The sequence below is a fragment of the Oncorhynchus gorbuscha genome, linkage group LG01 (genome assembly GCF_021184085.1).
Source record: "Oncorhynchus gorbuscha isolate QuinsamMale2020 ecotype Even-year linkage group LG01, OgorEven_v1.0, whole genome shotgun sequence".
NCBI lineage: Eukaryota > Metazoa > Chordata > Actinopteri > Salmoniformes > Salmonidae > Oncorhynchus > Oncorhynchus gorbuscha.
The window spans coordinates 81,430,836-81,448,757 of NC_060173.1; positions in this window are offsets into that span (position 1 = coordinate 81,430,836).

Genomic DNA, 17,922 nt, shown 5'->3' on the forward strand with positions numbered 1-17,922 from the left:
TCACCACATTGGTCATGTAATTTCAAAATGGGCTTGTTTCATACTCAAGAGCATAATAATTGTGCAAAGTGGCTACAAACTATATCTACAAAGCCATGACATAAGAATTAGACATGGTTTGCAGCTACATTATAGCTTTGCGTTTACTTGCTATGGGGTCATATTAAGGACCAACAGAACATTAATTTGAACAAAAAGTGCTTATCACAGCCACTAAACAGATTTAGTCTCCATTTAAAACAATCTTTGTTTACGCCTTCAACATGACAAATGAAGGCGTATAAAGTTGAGAAACCATTTCACACACAAACAGTCATCCCAATATCTTGAAATCAACATTTTATTTTGTCCTAGATCATTAAAATGTTTGCTTTCAACACAATGTTACTACATTCATCTTTGAAATAACAATACCATCTTCTGTTGGATGGACAAACTACAATGAAATCAAGATACTGTTTACAGAGTGAAGCCGTAAGCAAAAGTAAATAATTTATTAAAGCAGTCAGCAAATCAAGACACTCCTTCAAATCTATTGGAAACATTCAGAGATTGTGGTCTGTAATGTCACCCGGGAGACCTTCAGCAGCAGGACAATTCCCCAAGTCCTCAACAGGCCGGGACAAGTGCAATACCATACAAGTAATGAGCATTGCTGCCTATCCCAACCTGCACAGAAAGGGATTGCTATTCTGATGAATGATTTTAAATCACTGCTATGATCAGTTTTGCATGGATTTGCACAGCAGTACATTGAAAAGCTGAAAGCAAACCAGCAAAACTAACCAGAGACCAGTGGCTCCAGCCCCAAGTGGCATCTGCTGTACCCGGTGGTGATGCATGCATCTAGAAGTACTTCAAGTGCTCACACTGCAGTAGATATCCATAAAACTACCTGCACTATAAGCACTTTAATACTGCTGAAACCCATCTGCAGCGCACATTAACATTGCTGTGGGAGAAAGGGTCTTGGATGTCCAAGCGCCTTCCAGGATGCTCAACCGATGTCAATGTAGACACAGGACAGATGGACACACAGGCCACCGACAGTTTTGCATAGATTTGCACAACTCAATTTTTCTTGTAGTGCAACTATGCAAAACTAGCAGAGATCTGCAAGAATAAATCATACACGTCATAGACCAGATGAGTCCCAGACCCTTATGCCAGAAGGAGCACTTAGGGCAGTAGGTGCTAGTCTAATTCACTATCTGCACTAGATGCACCTTAGCATAAGCACCAGTGAAGGTTCGGAAGATTAGTGTACAATGAAGACAGTGTCAGTATAGTGCTTAAAGTGCCTTCACTGCAGTAGATATTAGAAGACTACCTGCACTGTAAGCACTTTGACGCTACAGTGACTGCCAGTTCAGTGAAGCATTCCAACACCAACAGATGCTAGGCTTCGGGGTCAATTACTTGTGATCTGGGATCTGATTCTAGGGGTGCATCACAAAGCAATGACTGTCTGCAAAAGGAGAAAAAGCAATTAATTTCTACTGTTTGTTAAGACTAATGCACAGAATTTTCTAAAATACATAGGACTATGGTTGAGAACTTGATCACTAGTTGAGAAATTAAACCTACATCACGCAAAACGATTTCAGAACAGGAATACATTGTGACATGCCTGGCAACAGAATTCGTAAAGTAACCAATGCTGATATATTTTGGTTCAATGTTACTTTCAAGTCTGTTCACGGAATTAAACAAACGGATATTGTCAATGCATCACACAAGGCGATTTGGACAGGCGTAAAGATCAAGTACGCAATCTACCAACATGGTGCTAATTAATCCAATAGTGAGATTCTTGGAAGTCATAGGAAACGTAAATCTTGTATGAAATGCGCAACTTGTGGCCCACGTCGTAGGAACTGCACATGCGTTAAATTCAATACCCCTCCCCCACGTTGTGCACTAGCTAACATGGCGCCGCCGAGTCCGCAATACCAATATACATTTTAGTTGTAATAAACCACCAATATAACCCATAATCAACTTAACACATCCATAGACTACACATGTTGAGGTATGGAAATATGCCTTGCTAGTTGGCCAAGCGCCCCACGCGAATGATATATCGCGAACTTAACATGAATCCACACATCAAGACGCTGCATACAAAGCATGTGAGAAGCTAGCTAACGTTCGCTGGCAGCCCATGCCACGACAAGTGTCACGTTGAGACCAACTTCGGCATGTTAATGTTAGTGCTAAATCATAGATTGAGAGTCTGGTACAAAATGTGGGAAAGATTTACACCAACGTATGAAAACAAGAACAGATACGAAGCTCAAAACCGCCAGCCATTACTGTAGCAAGCTAAAGTTGCCTCCCGGCCTTCAACTCTGCGCATATTTTTCAACATTGTTGATGTCACCGACTGCACGATATGGACACTTAACACGCGAAACAAAGTCTGCCCAGCAATAATTTTATACAGCTATCAACCAGCGGGTGGCTAACGAGCTATCTGAATGACAGGCAAAGTAATTTAGTTAGCTAAGTGCTCGTTGGCATAGCCTGCCAAGCTAGCAGAGGCGCGCGGCCTTCAGCCCCATGTGTTACTGCTTTGTTCTGGAGGCACTTCAACGCACACGCCACTGGACAAAATAACGCAACTTTATTTATTGCCTGGTCATAAAATGTATACATTACACACATATATTTCCAGCGACATATCCATAATTACCTAAAGTAATGTTCACTTACACTAGCCACACTAGTAGAAGCATTGCAGAGGCAGCAGTGCACGCTTTTCAAATCTCCCTCATTCTCAGAACTATGGAGGAAGGGGCCATGCGCCTCTTAACGTTACATTGTTTTAAATGCAAAAACAGCCGATAGAGAATATATTCCCTGCATCAATTTTGTAAATAAAATGCATAAATAAGCATTGTTTAACTTCCACAGTCGCATCCCATGAAGAGGCTAACAACAGGTTTCTTGTCAATAACATGCGCGTACTAAGACATTCGCCTCTGAAATCCACCATCTTCACTCACTACTGCAGACTTACCGTTTACTGTCAATGCTCCAGGCATACCTACGAAACTAAACCATAAACTTGTCAAATGCGTCGTAGTGAAGTAAAAAAAAACACAAATAAACGCATCCCCGTATGCTGCTATTTTGATTCGACAGGACTTTGTGAATCGTAGTAAAATTGTGAAAGTGGCGCGAACGTCCCCTGCTTTTAACCATGTGGTGAATGAAGGGCGGTTCCCGCCGTCGAACGTAAATATCTACAACCCCAACTCCTTCATTAGCATAAATAAACTACTTCCGATCTTTACCCTCGGCCAATCCAAAACACGAGTTTACTACAATGGAAATGTTGGCCATGAGCTCTTTTCTTGTTCGAAGTCATATTGATCGATCATCGATTGGCTACAAATATATCAATAATGGATCAACTGCAACATTTTAGTTCAAGTAGCCTATGCGTCTCATGATGAATTATTTGATTGCAGACTAGTGGAGATAAAATAGCTAAGTTTACTCTCTTAATCAGTCTGAAGTATTTTCTGTCTTAGATTTTACATGGGTTTCTTATGCAATCAGAAATCATTATGATATGGACGATTAATTAGTTCATGTTATTCTAAGTAGGTGAGATTTATATGACTTTTTGAAAAGTTACACAACTGAATAGGCTATTGGAGATAAATCGTGGTTACACTTTGTTAACATTGCCTGCAGGTAGGCCTATAAATGCTTTATTACTTGTTATAAACAACATGATATATAATCTCTTATAAAGAGGTTTAAATGTTATGCTTATAATGGACATTTGCAGCTGACTCAAAACGTCTATTATTTATCCAGGAATCAGCATCATTATTAGATTATATAACATTATAAAAGGGTATATTACATGACACGTCTTACGATGCCTTATAACATCACCATAATGCGTTATAACAGAAGGATTTTAAGTAAAATGTTACCTAAATCATTAATGCATTCTCAATTGAACACGTTGTTTAGATAATGAGGAATTGGCTTAGTCTGTGTACAGAAAAATAATAATTAACAAGCATTACTTTTATTGCAAAGTCAATTTAACTACGGTCATTTCGGAATTCCATCTTAATAAATTGTTCCCCCCACTGTGATTACGCCTATATGCCTATACTAAACCCAAATCTCATCTAAAATATATACGTTTCTTTCTACCGTGCATTAGGCCGCATTTTACATTCATAAAGTATATTGCAGACCGTTCTTAAACTAGGATCTTGCGGACTGGACAGTTAACTATTTGTTTAAGCTACCTTGTTCAGTCATGTTGGCTCATTAGCTAGCTACAGCTAACAACCTGGGTCGCGTTCACCAGGAGGCAACGCTTTTGAATATTCGCATAGAAATATGCTATAGAACAATCATGCGTCTCTAACATTTTGAATAAGGAATGACGTCGGCTTTATTCATGAAATGTATATCGTGGCCCTGTTAACATTACCTGTTGCCTATATGGAAACATTATTTACTAAATCCCTCTTGCCACTACGCTATATCTGGCTGTCTAAATAACTTTATTTTAACTTAATGTGGACCCAATGACTCAGACTCGAGCACTGGGACTTGAACTTTAACCATAGGGTCGACTCGACCATTGGTGACTCGAACTCGGACTCAAGCACAGGGTACTTGGGACTCGATGTTTGGTTACTCGACTACATCATTGGGCGAAAAAGTCATTAATACCTCCCGCACATGGGACTTGGGACTCGATGTTTGGTTACTCGACTACATTATTGGGCGAAACAGTCATGAATACCTCCCGTTCTACGTTTGGACATGCTGAGGTGCAAATCATACTACTTTACGATACCATTGGGTGAAAATCTCGCACTTGCTCTCTCCCTCTGCTTGTGTGTGTCTGTTTTGTATTTAATGTGCAATATTTATGTAGGCTGGATTACGATTTTACATGGCCAGATAATTCTTATATAATATAATATTTTTCTTACACTGTATATTTCTGCTGTTAGGAAGATAATATAATGCTATGGAAGTTTGTAGGACAAGGCTATGCATGTTTGTGCTCATGGAAGTCAGGCATGAAAAGCATGAAAGGGCATGTAGTTGACTAAAATGTCCCACTGTTTTCATCATTTTGACAATAACTAGATTAAATCATTAAATGACAAATGTGACTAAGACTTAATTATATTTTTGTCAAAAATCACTAAGACTAGACTCAATCTAAAAAAGAGTGTCAAAATGAACACTGATGCAAATGTGATGATTTGGAGAGAAAAATGATATGAATAGCTTAGTAGGCTATAATGTCTTAAATATTATAAATATAGGTGAAAATGCATACTGTAGGCCTGTGGTTCCCAACCTTTTTCGGTTACTGTACCACCAACTGAATTTTACTGTGCCCGGAGTACCCCTGAAGTACCCCTTCATGTACATTTGACCAGCATGTCTATGGTCTCTTGAGCCTTCTCAAGTACCCCCTGTGGATAGGCCAAGTACCCCTGGTTGGGAACCACTGCTGTAGGCTATATGACATGGTGCTTCATCCTTACAGAAAATTACAAAGATGCCAGTGTTGTGGAAAGTACTACATTATTGATATGATAGATGATGTTTCCAACAAAAACAAAGATGGCTGGCTTCATGTTGTTGCACATACTATCCAGCCCTGTTCTTGGAGACCTACCGTCCTGTAGGTTTTTACTCCAACCCTAATCTAGCGAACATCTAATAATTAGCTGGTTGATAAGCTGAATCAGGTTAGTTACAACTGGGGTGGTTACAACTGGGTCCTGCAATAGACTCAGTACTAGTCCTGAGTAGTGAAGGGAACCACTTTGAATTACCCCTACATTCAGGTGATGCCAGAGCACCATACAGTAGGCCTACTGTAGTTTACCACTTGTCACTCCCTTCTGATGAGTGCCTCTTCTCTGCTCTTTCTTCTAAATGGCAACAAACTTCTTATTTACAGTATGTCATCATCATAGTTCAGAGTTTTCAAATTATGTTATAATATAGTGAGTATAAGACTGTTAGGTGGAATACTATGACACTGTGTTAGTTTTGTGAAGAAATCATGTGAAACCTACACTTTGACAAAAAGGTTTTTATCCAAAACCTAAAAGGGTTCTTCGGGTGTCCCCATGAGAGAACCATTTGAATAATTTTAGGCTCCAGGTTGAACCCTTTTGGGTTAGATGTAGAACCCTTTCCACAGAGAGTTCTCCCATGGGGACAACCAAAGAAAGAGTGTACATGAAACTCCTCATTCTTCCCCCTGTATGGTATTGTTTCACTGACTCTCTGTTTCGGAATTATCCATAGAGTAATGCTGAGTTCATAACCAAGTTGGAGGTGGGAATTTACTAGTTGTGAAGTCGTAAATACCAGTTGGATCCATTCACATGGTTTTAACTAGTTGAGAAACACTGATTGGCTAATGGCCAACAAGCTGTGTATACCATAAACTAAAGGTACAGCTATCATGCTTGTTAACAAATTACAGTGCTTCTTATCAATGATGATTTGTTTTTGCATTTAACTGCCGAAATGCCGTTATCAAGTTCATTTCTTTAGTAGGTGACGTCAGCATGTGGGAGAAGTGGGAGCTCAGGATGGTAGACGAGTTTCCCATAAGAAATTACCAGTTGGAGGGCCGTTCAAATGGGTGTTTACCAGTCGTATGTGGTAAATTTCCATTTCCCACTTGGTTACTAACACAGCATAACTGTCAACTTGTGAGTCAAGGTGACATTGGACGTAAAGGAATCGGCATTGCATGCACACATTTTATGTTCAGAGCCCTTATTCTCAATGCATACATTTTTATGTTGTTAAAATTAACTTGAAGGTACAGATCATCCTGCAAGTATAAGTCCATGTATGTCACCTATGCAATTTTTTAATTTGGAGATAAGTTAAGAAACTAGAAACACTTATTTGGCATAGATGCTTTAAAAATATGGTAAACTGTTTATTTTTGTGTTAAACAGTAGGGCGTTTTATTTCTATGCAGATCCATGTGTGAATCCCATACCATCTCAGTGTGAGAGCTAGTAATGGAATCCTTGAAGTAGCAATGCTACCAACTCTTTTCTAAAATGGCAGTTGCTGAAACTCCTCCCACCGTGGGGCCACAGGAGTGTTCCACACCATAAAAGCAATGCTTGGAATTGTCTTGCTTTGTGACCTGAGGTCAGGCCAGCTCACCTCTCACATCTAGCCCCATTCATGTGTAAAATCTCACACAAGGGGTGCAAAAACACATAGGTCTTTCCTCTCAGAGCCACATGACAACCAGCCAGACAACAGATAAAGCATTACCAAAAATTCAATGTTGCTGCGTACTTGTGCAATGTCAAAACTAATTGGTTTGAATGTATCTGACGAACTGGATGGTTCGCTAAGTTACTTTGTGAAATTAAAATAAAGTATTTATTCAGCTTTCCATAGATATAAATAAACAATACTTCTAACCCCCTCTTCAATTTTTTTGTGCATTATTAACAGAAAAAAAACTATAACAAAAAGATTGCAGTATAACTGAAAGTACTTTGTCCAAGTTATGTTTTTTTTATTGCAGTCATTTTGCAGTGTAATTGCAAGACACTACAGTTATTCTGCAACTACTGCATCCAAAATACCACAGTCAACTGCAGTTACTGCACTTTTGCAGCAGTATCAAAACAGCAATCTTGTTTTGTGATGGAAACCCCCTCGAAGTTATTAATATTAACAATTGAATGCAAGTAACTAAAAATGAACTACTGAAGCATTTACGTTTTTCACTTATAATCGTGCATTGATCCCACTTTTGATCCAACAGTTGATCCCACTTACTCTTCTGAGGCTAGGCATTTGCATGTTTGTTTTTTTCTTTTCAGATTCAACTAAATGTCCTGGAAAGAATAATATAGAATTGAAGGGAAAGCACGTTGTTTAAAAAATATATATTGGTAAAAAAAAAGTGGCTGCAATAAATCAGATCCAATCAGATCCAAGATACATCCTTATCCTATTTGGTGTACAAATGGTCCACCCAAGCAAACCTCAGAGCAGACTGTGAAGGTTAGGCTACTACTACCTTCACAGCCAGTGATTTTCTATCACAGGTTCAAGATGCCCCTGTCTTGTCCCGTCCTCACTATATTTAGCCAAAAGTAGTAGATTGGCATTGAGTAAGTCAGTAGATCTTTCATAAGGTTTTTGTTTTCATTTATTCATTTAAAAAGATTAAGGTAGAATAAACCAAATGTGAAAATTAGATGTATGGTTTGGGTTGAGTAAATAAACTGCTAGAAATATAAAACATACACCCTTTCATATATCCTGGTCCTTTGAACCTCTTAAGTTGTCCATGAACTGAACATCTCTACTTGCCGATACTTACTGAGGTGCTTCAACCAAAAATATGATAAAGTGTCTTCTTGATGCTCTGTCCCCCTGATACATCCCCTGCTCTAATCCCACACTAGTATGTGTTGAAGGCTAGTATCTGCTGAGCACACCAGAGGTCATACCCTCCCCTCCCTTCGACCCCTCCAACCCCACTCACACTGAAAGGGAATTTATGTTCCCCTCACTTAGTCTACTCTGATCTCTGAGGACTCCCACAACTTAAATTCTATTTAAGACAATTGAGCGTGTTCTTGGTGCCCTCCTAACAGTGATACTTCCACTAGACTACTACAAGAGGTTATGCCTACTGTTGGCCCCAACATTCTGTCTATTGTAAATAGCTCCCTGACCTCTGGCTCCTTTCCAGCCTATTATAAAACCGCTCTGGTCCAACCTCCCCTTAAAAACCCCAGTCTAGACGCCTCCTCACTGAGTAATTACAGACCTATCTCGAGGATGTTTTAGTTGCATGATTTTTCATCTAACTAAGGTGTTTGGTGCAGTATTTCACAAGTAAAAAAACGTGTGAGATTTGTCTTATGTAAACAAAGTCCGAGCTGCTGGGCAAGTCTGTCTCACTGTCTATGCTATTGGATAGAGAGCTATCTCTGCAGATGTTCACCCGATGTTAGTGGGCATTGTCAAAACAAAACCCAATCTTAATTTACTCGTTGTGACGCACGGATGTTCCAAACTCAGTTTTACACTTTGTAGTCAATTTTGACTAGAATAACTGTTTCTGACTCATATCGATGCCACATAGGCTGTTTTCAAAGGGATTTGTTGCTTTTTAAAGGCTCTTTAAAACAATTGGTGGCTTATTAGTGTATGAACAACTTATTCGAAAAATTCCAGGGGCTGCTGAGGAGTATTTCTGTCTGTAATAAAGCCCTTTTGTGGGAAAAACTGATTCTGAGTGGCTGGGCCTGGCTCCCAAGTGGGTGGGCCCTTGTCCAGTCATGTGAAACCATAGATTAGGGCCCAATTAATTTATTTCAATTGACTGATTTCCTTATATGAACTGTAACTCAGTTAAAATCTTTGAAATTGTTGCATGTTGCGTTTATATTATTGTTCATTATACTTCACACTGGATATATTTAATCTAAACAAAGCTACCTTAAAAAATATATAGTTTCCTTAATTAAAGTTTCTTTGAAAAAGTAGTTCACTACATGGAAACCACTTCGTGATATATAATCCTATCTAAATCTGAAATATCATAGACTACCAGTGGTGGAAATAGTACTCAACAGTCATACTTGAGTAAAAGTAAAGATACCTTAATAGAAAATGACTTATGTAAAAGTGAAATTCACCCAGTAAAATACTACTTGAGTAAAAGTCGAAAAGTTTTTGTTTTTAAATATACTTAAGTATCAAAAGTAAACTGAATTACTCAAATGTACTTAAGTATCAAATGTAAAAGTAAAAGTATAAAACATTTCAAATTCCTTATATTAAGCAAACCAGACAACACAATTTCCATGTGTTACTTTTTTTTATTGATGGATATCCGGGGGCACACTCCAACACTCAGACATAATTGACAAAACAAAGCATTTGTGTTTAGTGAGTCTGCCAGATCAGAGGCAGTAGGGATGACCAGGAATGTTCTTTTGATAAGTGTGTGAATTGGAACATTTACTTGTCAAAATGTAACAAGTACTTTTGAGTGTCAGGGAAAATGTATGGAGTAAAATGTACATTATTTTCTTTAGAAATGTAGTGAAGAAAAAGCTGGCAAAAATATAAATAGTCAAGTAAAGTACAGATACCCCAAAAAATGAGTTAAATAGCACTCTAACATATATAAATTGAAGTATTTTCAGTCACTGATCTGGAGAAAGTTATACACACTTTTATTTCCTCACACCTATATTACTGTAACTCGTTGTATACATGTCTCAACCAGAAATCACTCCATTGTCTACACTTAGTTAAAAATGCTGCAGCTCTGCTTTTAATAGGCACCATAAAATGTAACCATATCACACCTGTTTCTTTACACTGGCTACCAGTGACTTTTAGAATATATTTTAAAATATTATTAATCACATGTAAGGCTTAGCCCCATTCTATGTCTCTGAGATCCTCTGGCAGGCCACTGTTGACCATTCCAAGGTTGAAAACAAAAGGAGACCGGCGTTTGCCATTAGGGCCCTTAGACCTTGGAATGGTCTTCCAGAGGACACTTGCATATTCAGTGGCTCTTTTTAAATCTCTGATGAAGACACATTTTTATAAAGATTCTTTTAATGTATGATTTCAATGTATGACTTTAGTTTGATTTCTTTTTTCCGTTCTCCTTTCTCCTATCATTGTTTCTTTGTCAGCACTTTTAATGTATTATTTTATGATGTGAAGAGCTTTGTTTACTTGTGTTGAAAAGTGCTATACAAATTAAGTTATTAGTTATTATAATTTATTATTTATTATAATTTTGCACAGTACCAGTTCAAAATGTGGAAACACCTACTCATTCAAGGGTTTTTCTTTATTATTTAAAACAATTTTCTCTCATGAGGACCACCACAGGAAAGGAAGACCCAGAGTTACCTCTGCTGCAGAGGATAAGTTCATTAGAATTAACTGCACCTCAGATTGCAGCCCAAATAAATGCTTCACAGAGTTCAAGTAACAGACACATCTCAACATCAACTGTTCAGAGGAGACAGTTTGAATTAGGCCTTCATGATCAAATTGCTGCATAGAAACCATTACTGAAGGACACCAATCAGAAGAAGAGACTTGCTAGGGCCAAGAAACATGAGCAATGGACATTAGACCGATGAAAATCTGTCCTTTGGTCTGATGAGTCCAAATTGGAGATTTTTGGTTCCAACCTCTGTGTCTTTGTGAGAAGGGATGATCTCTGCATGTGTGGTTCCCACCGGGAAGCATGGCGGAGGTGTGATGGTGTGGGGGTGCTTTGCTGGTGACATTATCTGTGATTTATTTAGAATCAAGGCACACTTAACCATCATGGCTACCATAGCATTCTGCAGCGATACACCATCCCATCTGGTTTGCGCTTAGTCAAATCAAATCAAATCAAATGTATTTATATAGCCCTTCATACATCAGCTGATATCTCAAAGTGCTGTACAGAAACCCAGGCTAAAACCCCAAACAGCAAGCAATGCAGGTGTAGAAGCACGGTGGCTAGGAAAAACTCCCTAGAATGGCCAAAACCTAGGAAGAAACCTAGAGAGGAACCAGGATATGAGGGGTGGCCAGTCCTCTTCTGGCTGTGCCAGGTGGAGATTATAACAGAACATGGCCAAGATGTTCAAATGTTCATAAATGACCAGTATGGTCAAATAATAATAATCACAGTAGTTGTCGAGGGTGCAGCAAGTCAGCACCCCAGGAGTAAATGTCATTTGGCTTTTCATAGCCGATCATTAAGAGTATCTCTAACACTCCTGCTGTTTCTAGAGAGTTGAAAACAGCAGGTCTGGGACAGGTAGTACGTCCTGTGAACAGGTCAGGATTCCATAGCCACAGGTAGAACAGTTGAAACTGGAGCAGCAGTACGGCCAAGTGGACTGGGGACAGCAAGGAGTCATCATGCCAGGTAGTCCTGAGGCATGGTCCTAGGGCTCAGATCCTCTGAGAGAAAGAGAGAAAGAGAGAATTAGAGAGAACATACTTAAATTCACACAGGACACCGGATAAGACAGGAGAAGTGCTCCAGATATAACAAACTGACCCTAGCCCCCGACACATAAACTACTGCAGCATTAATACTGGAGGCTGAGACAGGAGGGGTCAGGAGACATTGTGGCCCCATCCGATGATACCCCCGGACAGGGCCAAACAGGAAGGATATAACCCCACCCACTTTGCCAAAGCACAGCCCCCACACCACTAGCGGGATATTTTCAACCACCAACTTACCATCCTGAGACAAGGCCGAGTATAGCCCAAAAAGATCTCCGCCACGGCACAGCCCAAGGGGGGACGCCAACCCAGACAGGAAGATCACATCAGTGACTCAACCCACTCAAGTGACGCAACCCTCCCTGGGACTGCATGAATGAGCACCAGTAAGCCAGTGACTCAGCCCCTGTAATAGGGTTAGAGGCAGAGAATCCCAGTGGAGAGAGGGAAACCAGCCAGGCAGAGACAGAAAGGGCGGTTTGTAGTTCCAGAGCCTTTCCGTTCACCTTCACACTCCTGGGCCAGACTACACTCAATCATATGACCCACTGAAGAGATGAGTCTTCAGTAAAGACTTAAAGGTTGAGACCGAGTCTGCGTCTCTCACAGGGGTAGGCAGAACATTCCATAAAAATTGAGCTCTATATGAGAAAGCCCTACCTCCAGCTGTTTGCTTAGAAATTCTAGGGACAATTAGGAGGCCTGCGTCTTGTGACCGTAGCGTACGTGTAGGTATATATGTATATATATATATATATATATATATATATATATATATATATATATATATATATATATATATATATATATATATATATATATATATGTATATGTATATGCAGGACCAAATCAGAAAGATAGGTAGGAGCAAGCCCATGTAATGCTTTGTAGGTTAGCAGTAAAACGTTGAAATCAGCCCTTGCCTTAACAGGAAGCCGGTGTAGTGAGGCTAGCACTGGAGTAATATGATCAAATTTTTTGGTTCTAGTCATGATTCTAGCAGCCGTATTTAGCACTAACTGAAGTTTATTTAGTGCTTTATCCGGGTAGCCGGAAAGTAGAGCATTTCAGTAGTCTAACATAGAAGTAACAAAAGCATTGATTAATATTTATGCATCATTTTTGGACAGAAAGTTTCAGATTTTTGCAATGTTACGTAGATGGAAAAAAAGCTGTCCTTTAAACAGTCTTGATATGTTCGTCAAAAGAGAGATCAGAGTAACGCCGAGGTCCTTCACAGTTTTATTTGAGACGATTGTACAACCATCAAGATTAATTGTCAGATTCAACAGAAGATCTCTGTTTCTTGGGACCTAGAACGAGTTTAAAAGTAGAAAGTTTGCAGCCATCCACTTCCTTCCTTAGTGGGACTATAATTTATTTTTCAACAGGACAATGACTCAAAAACACACCTCCAGGGTGTGTCAGGGCTATTTTACCAAGGAGAGTGATGGAGTGCTGCATCAGATGACCTGGCCTCCACAATCCCCCGACCTCAACTCAATTGAGATGGTTTGGGATGAGTTGGACCACAGAGTGAAGGAAAAGCAGCCAACAAGTGCTCAGCATATGTGGGAACTCCTTAAAGACTGTTGGAAAAACAGTCCCCATGAAGCTGGTTGAGACAATGCCAAGAGTGTGCAAAGCTGTCATTAAGGCAAAGGCTGCTTTGAAAAATCTCAAATCTAATATCGATCTAGATTTGTTTAACACCTTTTTTTGGTTACTACATGATTCCATATGTGCATCCCCAGCCGCGCCCTCAGAGCATGCGCAGACCAGCTGGCTGGTGTGTTTACGGACATATTCAATCAATCCCTATCCCAGTCTGTTGTTCCCACATGCTTCAAGAGGGCCACCATTGTTCCTGTTCCCAAGAAAGCTAAGGTAACTGAGCTAAACAACTACCGCCATGTAGCACTCACTTCCATCATCATGAAGTGCTTTGAGAGACTAGTCAAGGACCATATCACCTCCACCCTACCTGACACCCTAGACCCACTCCAATTTGCTTACCGCCCAAATAGGTCCACAGACGATGCAATCTCAACCACACTGCACTCTGCCCTAACCCATCTGGACAAGAGGAATACCTATGTGAGAATGCTGTTCATCGACTACAGCTCGGCATTTAACACCATAGTACCCTCCAAGCTCCTCATCAAGCTCGAGACCCTGGGTCTCGACCCCGCCCTGTGCAACTGGGTACTGGACTTCCTGACGGGCCGCCCCCAGGTGGTGAGGGTAGGCAACAACATCTCCACCCCACTGATCTTCAACACTGGGGCCCCACAAGGGTGCGTTCTGAGCCCTCTCCTGTACTCCCTGTTCACCCACGACTGCGTGGCCACGCACGCCTCCAACTCAATCATCAAGTTTGCGGACGACACAACAGTGGTAGGCTTGATTACCAACAACGACGAGACGGCCTACAGGGAGGAGGTGAGGACCCTCGGAGTGTGGTGTCAGGGAAATAACCTCACACTCAACGTCAGTCAACAAAACTAAGGAGATGATTGTGGACTTCAGGAAACAGCAGAGGGAACACCCCCCTATCCACATCGATGGAACAGTAGTGGTAAGGGTAGTAAGTTTTAAGTTCCTCGGCATACACATCACAGACAAACTGAATTGGTCCACCCACACATACGTGAAGAAGGCACAGCAGCGCCTCTTCAACCTCAGGAGGCTGAAGAAATTCGGCTTATCACCAAAAGCACTCACAAACTTCTATAGATGCACAATCGAGAGCATCCTGTCGGGCTGTATCACTGCCTGGTAAGGCAACTGCTCCGCCCACAACCGTAAGGCTCTCCAGAGGGTAGTGAGGTCTGCACAACACATCACCGGGGGCAAACTACCTGCCCTCCAGGACACCTACACCACCCGATGTCACAGGAAGGCCATAAAGATAATCAAGGACAGCAACCACCCAAGCCAGTGCCTGTTCACTCCGCTATCATCCAGAAGGCAAGGTCAGTACAGGTGCATCAAAGCTGGGACCGAGAGACTGAAAAACAGCTTCTATCTCAAGGCCATCAGACTGTTAAACAGCCACCACTAACATTGAGTGGCTGCTGCCAACACACTGACTCAACTCCAGCCACTGTAATAATGGGAATTGATGGGAAATGATGTAAAATATATCACTAGCCACTTTAAGTAATGCTACCTAATATAATGTTCCCTACATTATTCATCTCATATGTATACGTATATACTGTACTCTATATCATCTACTGCATCCTTATGTAATACATGTATCACTAGCCACTTTGTTTATATACTCATCTCATATGTATATACTGCACTCAATACCATCTACTGTATCTTGCCTATGCCACTCTGCACCATTACTCATTCATATATCTTTATGTACATATTATTTATCTCCTTACACTTGTGTCTATAAGGTAGTAGTTTTGGAATTGTTAGCTAGATTACTTGTTGGTTATTACTGCATTGTCGGAACTAGAAGCACAATGCATTTCGCTACACTCGCACTAACATCTGCTAACCATGTGTATGTGACAAATAACATTTGATTTGATTTGATTTGATTTCATAGTTTTGATGCCTTCACTATTTTTCCACATAGAGGAAATAGTAAAAAATAAAGAAAACCCCTGGAATGAGTAGGTGTGTCCAAACGATTGACTGGTACTCTTTGTCTGCCCCAACTTCCCACATATTATATATGAATGTCTGGCTCTGGAACCCATCTCTCCTATTCTCACTTCTGCTTCTCTTGCAGGGAATCATCAATATTTAAGGGAAATAGTCTCAACTACTAATGGACCAGGTAACAAGGTTATCTGATTGTAGCTTCAATGTTTTATTATACCTGATCTATTTGCCCTGTTTAAAATAAAATATTGTGTTGTTTGTAAATGATGCCCTGGCTTTGTACAAAATTATATTAAATCAATGCAAGCATTATGCTACATTATGCCACCATAAGAAAAGTGATTGTCCTGGTAATCTGCCAGAGGCTTTCTCAGTCTCCAATAATCAATCGCTAGATACAGTACAGTGAGGGAAAAAAGTATTTGATCCCCTGGATTTTTGTTGTTGTTATTCTGTCTCTCACTGTTCAAATAAACCTACCATTAAAATTATAGACGGATCATTCCTTTGTCAGTGGGAAAATGTACAAAATCAGCAGGGGATCAAATACTTTTCCCCCTCACTGTAAGTAGTGTGTGAACTTTTCCGTCAGAGAGGTATTGTGCCATGCTTGGGTTTTGCCAGCAGAGGACGCTCTGCACATGCCATGCAAATAAGACTGTAGACTGGATTAGGATTTACAACCCAGAGATGCTCATACTCTTTGCTTGAGTTCAACATGGGAGACAATAGCATAGACATAAGGTTGGAATGTGAAACCTTTCCTCTTCTGTTTTAATAATCCTCAAACAGTAATCCTTACTAAAGGATTAGTTTCTATACATAACATTTGTCATGTGACCAGATATTTAGGAATAGGTCATAATTTCAATGAGTCTGAAGGAAGAAACCACATGGAAAAAGTGGGAATCAATTTAGGTCCAAAAAACCTGATTTTCACAAAGTCAAATAAATGTATTGTGTTATAGGTTTCATGATGCTTGCATCTAACTCAAAGTATATTGTTTAAAAACAGTTTGATACATCATTTGGGGTCTCTATAAGCTTCAATATAAGGTCCCAAACCTAGCATAAAATGCAGCCTTTTAGCTGTGTGGGCTAATATAGTCAAAATGGTTGCTGTGGGGTAAATTGAGCCATTGGACCAGGGACAAGTTCAAATCAAATCACATTTTATTTGTCACATGCGCCGAATACAACAGGTGTAGAACTTACTGTGAAATGCTTATTTACAAGCCCCTAACCAACAATGCAGTTCAAGAAATAGAGGTCAAAAAAAATGTACTAAATAAACTAAAGTAAAAAAGAAAATAACAATACCGAGGCTATATACAGGGGGTACCGGTACCAAATCAATGTGCCGGGGTACAGTTTAGTTGAGGCAATTTGTACATGTAGGTAGGGGTAAAGTGACTATACATAGATAATAAACAGCGAGTATCAGCAGTGTAAAATCAAAGGGGGATGTCAATGTAAATATTCTGGTGGCCATTTGATTAATTGTTCAGCAGTCTTATGGCTTGGTGGTAGAAGCTGTTAAGGAGCCTTTTGGACCTAGACTTGGCGCTCCGTTACCGTGTGCCGTGCGGTAGCAGATAGAACAGTCTATGACTTGGGTGACTGGAGTCTTTGACAATTTGTTGGACCTTCCTCTGACACCGCCTAGTATATACAGTACCAGTCAAACGTTTGGACACACCTACTCATTCCCAGGTTTTTATTTTATTTTTTACTATTTTCTACATGGTTGAATAATAGTGAAGACATCAAAGCTATGAAATAACATGGAGTCATGTATTAACCAACTTCCATTAAAGAACACCCTCTGTATTCTGTTAGACATGTAACTTTTTATCCACAATATAGCAGGGGTTGTAAAGCCATGACACATATGTTTTTCCAGCAATAGACTATGATCGATAATATCAAAAGCTGCACTGAAGTCTAACAAAACAGCCTTCACAATCTTTTTATCTTAAATTTATCTCAGCCAATATTCAGTTATATGTGTAAGTGTTGTGCTTGTTGAGTGTCCTTCCTTATATGAGTGTTGGAAGTCTGTTGTCAATTGGTTTACTGTAAAATAACATTGTATCTGGTCAACACCATTTTTTCCAAAAGTTTACGAAGGGTTGGTAACAGGCTGATTGGTTGGCTATTTGGGGGAATAAGTGGAATAATTTTTGTTCACTCCAGGCCTGAGGGCACACACTTTCTAATAGGTTTAAATGGAAA